The sequence below is a fragment of the Malurus melanocephalus genome, unplaced genomic scaffold, assembly GCF_030028575.1.
Source record: "Malurus melanocephalus ecotype Western Australia unplaced genomic scaffold, MMel_1.1 scaffold_127, whole genome shotgun sequence".
Taxonomy (NCBI): Eukaryota; Metazoa; Chordata; class Aves; order Passeriformes; family Maluridae; genus Malurus; species Malurus melanocephalus.
In genome coordinates this window covers 1,807,232-1,815,959 of record NW_026623359.1, presented here as the reverse complement: position 1 = coordinate 1,815,959, position 8,728 = coordinate 1,807,232, and positions in this window count along the sequence as shown.

Here is an 8,728-nt window from a genome sequence, read left to right as displayed (position 1 = left end):
CGCCGCAGCCAATGGGGAGCGGCCGCGCCAGCCGCTGCGGCGCGCGGAGGGCTGGGCAGGCTCTGAGGGGCGGAGGCGGGGGGCGGTGGCGGTGTTTGGGCAGAAGGTGGAGTTATGGAGCCGCCGAGGGCAGGAGGGTGGTGGTTGTTCCTGGTGAGGGCTGATGCCTCTTGGAAAGCGCCCTCATCTGATTCCAGCAGTTTCCGAGGATCCTGCCCTGTCTAGGGCGTCCCCAACCGCTCCCGCCTCAGCCCTGGCGGGTGCCCGGGCCTGGGCCAGAATCCCCGCACKCCTTCGGGGAGAAAGAAGGCAGGCCTGGGATTTGTCCTGTTTGGTGGCCGAGCTGGTTTGCCACTGCCTCTGCGTGTAAATAGACTGTCTAAATGGTTTCACTGTGAAAACTAAGGCAGGCGTCTAGGTTTTCATGTCGCAAGCTCGCCTGTAGAAATTAGCCCGGCTGAATCTGCTGCAGGCCGAGCAAATGCAAGCAGGGGGAGGGTACTGGTGCATGCTTATAAGAGGGCTGTTAAACCCTGAGTAACTTTGGTCCGACAAACGCTTGGAAAGTTTGGGTCCAGCAGCGCAGCATGTAGGTGGCCTTTTGTATGGAAAGTCAGCATGCCAGTTCAAAAACATGAGAAACAGCAGAATCGAAAAGGTGGTATTCTGCTCTCCACCCAAAGATTGCATATTGCCAATGGACCCTAGGGCTTGGGGCTATGTGTTGGGCACAGATCCAAACAAAGACTTTTGCAGAGCTAGGATTACACGGTTAAGTGAGCTGTGAATTTTGTAGTGTAGTAATAGAAGCTGAACTTAACGTACCATTGAAATAGAATTTTTTAGCAGTTGAATATGAAGTTGTCTAAATTTTACCCCCATCTACACCCCCATTGCTTCATKCTCACAACTAGCACTTTTCGGTACGGTTCAATCCTGCTTTTTGAGAAAATGAAATTGTTGGCACGGTTAGAACAGACAGCCGTTTTCACCCTCAAGTTGTTTCAGAAATGGAAACACAGAGATGCACAGAACAATAATTTTAATCAGAATGGCTACAAAATACTGACGTCTTGGCATTTCCATCTGTAAAAGGGCAGCTTGCTGAGCAAGCAGGTTGAGATTTGTGACACTTCGTAGAGCTTAAGATAAAACATGTCTGTTACTTTACCGTCTCCTAAAGGGAGCAGGAGCTGCTTTGCAAGTACTCGGGAGTGTCTGACGTTCCACTGGTATGATGAAAAAGCTAAACATGAGACGTCAGGACACTATTGAGCAACCAGCATGACGTTTACTCCAGATAAAATTMTCAAACCCAGAAATCATTAAAGAATCATTTCATGGCGTGTAAATTAGCAAAGAAAATTGAGAATGGGGGTGAGGGGAGAGAATGGCTAATAGATGGACCTGCATAGGGGTAAAAATTTCTTTTTCACGTGTGTCTACTACAGTCAGTTGAATGGCTTTGTTTAACATTTCTGTAGCACCGAGAGCATGTGTTAAAGTACTTACTGCCGAATAAGGACCTTTTAGGAGGTTTTTACTGACTCATCAAATTCCTGGTGAGTTTCTGCAGGAAACATTTGTACAGGAACAGTTCAACATTTTTATGTATGTTCTGGAAATACACATAAGATAGTGCAGATAAAACCTGCAACATGACAAATATTAGTCGAGTGATAAATAACAATGAGAACAGGGAAGTGATACAGGCTGTGTGATAAATGAGCTGCCTTGATTTGGAATGCATTGAGGGTTGTAATGAGGCTTACACTATCTTAGTAAAGACACTGCTTGAATGGAGTCTCGACAGAGATTTAGATGCTGTTTCTCCATTGCAGCATGAACTTTTGATGTATTAGTGGCAAGAAGTCTCATGTGCCTCATGGCTGCATACAGAGGGGAATAGTGGAAAGATACTTTGTTTGCACAGGTTAGTGAGGTTAATGAGACAAGTTGTTGAGTCTGCATTTAAAGATATRTAGACATTTGCAGGGACAGGATTAGAAGGGACTTTACAGATTTCTGAGGTCAGCMGGCTGACTGCATGTATGAGCCTGTGACACCTCATGAAATTGTGCAGGGGAGCCAGCTGATACCAAACCTGAATTGGTTACCAGAGAAAGGAAATGCAGTGTTTAAAGAACACTTGTACATGACACTGAGATGGTCGGTGTTATAAATGTGAGAAATAATATTGTATTCCAGGGATTTTGCCTGGTTCCTGCCTTGGCCGATGAGGATGTGTGTAACACAGAGGCATTTACCAGTTCTGGTTGCTTTCTGACTTCCAAACTGAGATGAGACTGAGTATTTCTGTAAAACTGTTCCCAGTAAAACAAGCATTGCCTGGAGGAACATTTTCCATTTGTGTTATTAACATGCATTTAATTTTAGTTACTTGTAGTTACCAAAAGACTGGAATCATCCATCTGTCCTCTTCTGTTGTTTAAATGGGACATTCACCTATTCAAATCCAGGCCTTTGTCTACCAGTTCTTTTCTACCATACTCATTCAGGTTCCCGAGGGGACCTGTTATTCCACTTCTTTGTATCATTATTTATTTGGAATTAGCCTCTCTCACAGCCATTTTGTCATCACTTCTGGACTCTCAAAATGGCATTGAAAACCCAGTAGTTTTAGAGGCACCCAACCTGACCTGATCATGCAGSCACACCATGGACTGCAGCAATGTGAAGTTTATTCTTTATCCATGACAACAGGAAGTATCATGTTTTCCAGATGTCTCCTTTCTGATAATAAACAAGATAGGTAGCAATGACACACCCTGGCTCGGAAAGTCACTTGCCATTTATCTGGGCTACGTGAGACAGCAAGAATTGCAAGATGCATCACAAGGATTTCTAGTGGCATTTTCTAGAATATTGTTTGATGTAAGATACCTGTTAGAGGTCCCTCCCTTGAGCTGTGAAGCCTCTGTTCTGGGATCTGAGGATGCACCGACTGCTTCAAAATAGCAGCATATACTATTTTTTTAAGTACTTCTAATATTAATAGCTGCCAGACCAGTTTTAATGTTGGCTGTGAAGAAGTTTGGGAGGAGTAGCCGTTGCTGATGGAGGTGTTACTAGTCTGGCCCCATTTCATCTGGTGCTGTTGGAAGCAGTGACAGCAGGAATGCGAGGACACCTAGCTGACAGGTGGCTTTGTATTCTATTCAGCAKTTAGTTTTCATCAATCTCATTCCCTGAAACATCTGCACAAGGGAAGGGGCAGGTTCAGAGGCAAGAGTCTGGCAGGACCCCAATAGTTCCAACTTTTAGTAGCTTCAGTTACCATAGACAGAACCCTCAGGTTTCAGTGGTGAAAGGAAAACAGTCAGTACAGAACTGAAAGGAAAACAGTCAGTATGGATCTGGTTTATTGAGGATGCTTCTGTGCTGATTGAAACTTGTAGCAGCAAGGGAATGGATGATGCAGGAGGAGATGTCTCATACACCAGAGTATCAGAGAAGGTGCAAGCACAAACATCCAATTTGGAAGCGTGAAAACTTTTCAAATTCACTAGTTACAAACTCTCTTTGAGAGAGAGTTCCCAAAATTTGTCCCACAAATTTTGTGTACATACTAACAGTGTACTTACTAACAATGAGTACATACTAACAAGGCTTCCTATGCTTGCAGTGCCGAAGAGGGAATAGGAACAGAAGGGACAAATGAATTTTTATTGTGCTGAAAAAGAAGAGTTGCTTCTGGGTCCATTTCCCTGTTTTCTTCAACTTGATCAAGCAACTTGCAAGCACAGCAAGTCTCAAACCTTCTAGCTTAAAGTATCTAACAAGGCTTGGCAGGCCTGAAACAGCATTTCTAACAGCTAAATAAAATCCTTAGCCTGTTCTGACAGATGTACTGGAATATTCTGCATTAAAAGAAAAAAATTCACGAAACCATTTCAACTAAACCAATGAGATTTTCAGGAAGCAACATAATGCTTGGTGCAGAGGACTGTATTGCAGTCCACAGGATCCTTTATGAGTATCTCCAGTTGAGCCTCACTTCTGTGCTGTACATTGAAGTACAGTTTCTTCATGAGTCTCAGGGCTGACTTGGTCATATGGTGTTGTACAGCAGGCCACACTGTCTGTCACTTTGGAAGTCACCTTGGGATTGTCAAGAAAAGACAAGTGTAGTGGATTCCTAATGTTATGGAAGTCCAGTCTTGTAATTTTTCAGTTTAATGTCAGCCATTTTATTTGACTGTGCCAAGGAKAAAAATCTGTTGCAATAAAGTAAGAATAACTTGTTTTCATTAGGAAAAATAGGTTTGACTTGATTGTATTACATATAGTCAGACCTGCTGTATTTATACAAAAGCCTTGGAAGTCATTCTGAATGCCTGTGAGCACAGATTGTTCTCCTTGGTGAGGACAGCCTCCTTAGAGCCTCCTTAGCTTGAGCTCCTACTATGTCTTGAGAAAGGACCAGGGGAAATGTTTCAAACAAGAAAAATTCCAACGAGGGAAATTCGGGTTACATGATGGGAAAGCATTTTTCACTTGGAGTGAGACTGAACATTGGCACAAAGATTTTGCAACCTTCATCCTTAGAGGTATGAAAACTCTGAATATGACCCTGAGCACCCCAACTTAACTTTGGCACTGAAAATCACCTCCAGTAGCCCTGACTAACTCTCAGAAGAGAAGGCTCATCTCTGCCATCTGCCCTGTTCAGTGAACACARCATTGCTACATAGTTAATGCTTTCTTTTTGAAACTATTTCTGTGCAAAGCTTTCTGCTGAGATCAGCTTTTACCAWGCAGGCTTGATAGCTCTGTGTGGTTCTACACATTGAATCACTGTAACTGCTGTCAAAGGCTGYGTTTGCATCATCTATAAGGCCACTTAACATTTCTGCTCAAGAAAGTCAAAGCGTCAGCTCTTTGAAAATCTAAGAGCCAGCACCAGAGACCTAATATTCCTGTCAGATTGTATTAGAGGGACTGTAAATAAGTTTAAAACCAGCCAAATTACTTCCAGTTGTTTCTGAAAGGCTGAAGCTATATGATCTTGTTACAAATAGTTTTCTGCAAGAAATCAGTGTTTTCAGCTATCGCATGTATAGCTTGTGAGTCCACCTCAGCTTCCCCTCTTGGTGTCTTGCCTTGCTTAAGTCACTGAATATAGAAACCTTCCTCCTTTAGCTGTTCTGGGCTGTACTGTTTCTCTTCTATCCTGAACAGAAAGTTTGCCTTAAGCATCAATAAACATATCATATAAGACTACCCTGGCTTTGTCTGTGTTTTACTGAAGTTTTTGGAACTGTTGATTTTAAAGGATATTTGAGAAGAATGGTGGGACAAGACTAAGAGAGCAGATATTGAGGGAGCTGAAAAGTACAGTGATGTATGTACACCAAGGGAAATCAAAAATAAGGGAAAAATACCAAGTGTGGCAGTGAAAGGGTATATTTATTAGGTGTTGTAGATCTCTACTAGCTTGTTTGTGTCAGGTTGATGGAAACAMGTCTGGTTGGAAGAGGAAGCCTGCACATCCAGTCAGCTCTAGTGGTACCTGCATCCCTGGGGGTGCTGGCTGATGGGACAGTGTTCTGCAGCCCTGCCCTGCTCCTTTCAGTTTGGTCAGTCCAGGATGGCAGTGCACTGCACCAGAGTATTTGTATGCTATGGCAGRCAGTATTTTACTTCCAAGGTACAGTCTGGGTGTTTCTTAGTCCTGATTTCATATTGCTGTTTTATTTTTTCAAATGTTTATCTAGCTTTCATTAAGAAATTGATTATTTTGGGGATGCAATTGGAAAAAAGCTTGTGTAGGGCAGTTACCACCAATCTTGTTTGCTTTTCTATAGTTTCTTAGCCTGAGTTGCTAATGGATGACATAAATTCCCTCATTAGCTGAAAAATATATAAGCTTGCCTTTATTTGCACTGTGACAAAAATTTGGAGCTGCTTTGCTAAAAAAAAAAATCCTAACAATCTATTGAAATTATTTCAGAGAAGGGCATCAAGGTGAGAGAAGTTTAGAAAGAACTAGAATGATCTAATTCCTAGGTAAGGAGARAAAATGAAAATAGATGACAAATACCTCTATAGTACAAATGTCCATGTGATCAAGGAAGATTTTTGGTGGAATATGTGGAAACAGATGAAAGAGAAGTGGAAAGAAATTAAGGATGAGTTCTAGAAAGCTATTTGTTGGAAGAGCTTCTGAGAATGGCCAAGCTGGGGTTGGCCCCTCATGACAGGGGGTTTCTGCAGGGGAAAGGAAGGCAGAAGGACAGACCTCTGGATGTTCCCTGCCCTTTAGCTTTTGTGTTTTATAGTGCATAGTTTACCATTTTTAGCCCTACAGTTTTTATACTCCCCTGCCTCAGCACTGGTGTAGGGCATGGCCCTAATGAATCAAGAATTATTGCTGCATGGTATCAGCTAATGCAGTGATAACCACTAGATGCCACTGTGTCATTTCTGTGTGTAAGACTRCGTGCCCTTCCCAGATCGAGCACAGGATGTTCCTTTCAGTGGCAGCTCTGATGCCGTTGGCTCACGGGAATCTCAGCGGAACATTTGGAGATGTGTGTGAGTGGCTTTGTATGAGTACAGTCCAACAGAGACTTATGACAGCACTGACAGATAGAGACTATTTAGACAGCACTAAATATTTCTTAGAGAAGATTTAGGGCATTAACCCTTCATTTGCTTTCAAATATACTTTCCTGTCTTGCTACAGCTGTAGTTTTGTGTTGGCATTTCCTCTTAATCTAACCCTAAACCTAATGCTAATCCTAATCCTAGAGTGTCCATTGGACAGGGTTGCCCAAACCTTCTCCCAGTTACACCATATCCAGAGAAGATGCTTTTTACAGTCCTTTCTGTCATCTTCCAGCCCTGCTTCTACTGTTGTCTGTGGCTCTCAGAACTAGTCCTGACCCAAGCTAAACCATAGGCCCAAGATCCTTCTCAATCAGAATTGTTTGGATATGAGCTCTAGTGATACCACTGCTTTACTTCAGTGTTGGGTTGAGAGAAAGCCCAGATCTCTGGAAGCAGGGCTGATGCACTCTTCCAAAGTGGCTTCTGGCATCAGCCTTTAGTTTACTTGGAAAATACACCTTCCATCCTTTTAACAGCTGTAGATTCGAGTTTATCTCTTGTCTCTGTACCAAACTGTAATCCTTGGCTGGATCTTAGACAAGGTACCCAAGCCTTTTCTCCAGCTATACAGCCCCCATGGGATAGACCTTTCTGCAGCCCCACGTTTTCCTTGGCAGCCCCTTTCCAGCTCCACCCTAGCTGCGTCTCTGGGATGTCTCAGTATCTCAGCACCCAACACTAGGCTGAGCTATTAGCCAGACTACTTAGATATGGGGATGAAATCAGCATCTCTAATTCACTTTAATTGGTGGGCCTCTGACAAGAAGAATTAATTATAGGCTTGTGTGAGCATGCGCATGTGTGTTGAGTTTGTGAAATKTAGTGAATTTGTGAAACTTAGTGAACTTGCAAAATAAATAAAACAACCCCAGATGCARATAATATGGGTTAGTCATTATCAAGCTAATGAGTATCAAGAAGATCAGAATATATGCACTATACATTATAAATTAGAAAGCAGAAAAAAATKTTGCTTTTCTCATGTAAAAAGTCTTGTGACTTTCTCCTATGCAYTCCATTTGCATTCAGCCTTCTTTCCCACATGCTCGTCTTTGTGAGTGTACGATGGTGGGGGTTACAGTGCAGGCAGCTGTATGTATGGCAGCTCTGTGCATGTGACAAAGACAAGAKGTGACAGATAAAGTTTCACTTGTGTCCTTCCAGTATCAAAAACATTTAAATATAGTAAACTGTGTTTTAATAAGATTGCAATTTGCAGAATTGCCATGAAATGAGAGGTTGAGCATGAGCAAGATTACAACAGAGCACAGAACCACCATGAAAGCCATAGCGGTCCCTTTCATCTTGTCACTGGCTAGGCAGGCCAGGCAGGTTGTGTGATGAGCCAGCAGCTGGTCATCCCAGATTTTTTGCTACTCTGTTTTAGTTAGTATTTCAAAAGCTTGATATATACTGTATAACTAGAACCAGCTGGTGACAACTCAGTGCTGATCCTCTGCCTACATTTGTTGCTTAACATGTGGAATACTGTCTTGGTCTGGAGTGATGCCCTTWATTTTTCAAATATTGGTTTAGTAATCTTGTGAGTTCTGCAGTTTTTCATTTGAGTGACAAATGAGTGACAAGCTAGAAATCAAAACATCTTATCTCCAGACACCAGCTGGTACTCTGTCTGGACTCAGCTGATGGCTTTTAGAAGTATGTGGAGTCTGTATTAAGCATCTGAAAAGGCATGTGTTTGCCTTGTGTTAGTGTTTGGATCCTGTTGGATTTTAGTTCTTGCAGTGCCACAYGTTTTTTGCATGGGAATGTGCAAATCTATAGACAAACTTATCTTCCTTTTCCCTCACTCAGTCTGCTATTTTCAGTAATTAAAACATGGCAACCATCAGAAAGCTAATTCCCACTACTGTGCAGAGGAGTGGTCTGAGGAAAGGGTATTTCTAGGACATCAGAACTGTGGTGTCTTTATTCTTTGGAAGCTAGAGGTCTGAAGAGCTGTCTAGTTTTTAATTTTTTAATCTTTTTTTCTTTTATCAGGGAGAATTGCTTGGATCAACTCCTCCTTAGAGGAGGAGGCTGTTTTTATAGCTAACCTGTTTGTATACTACCASAAAAAGCATTGTTTCTCAGA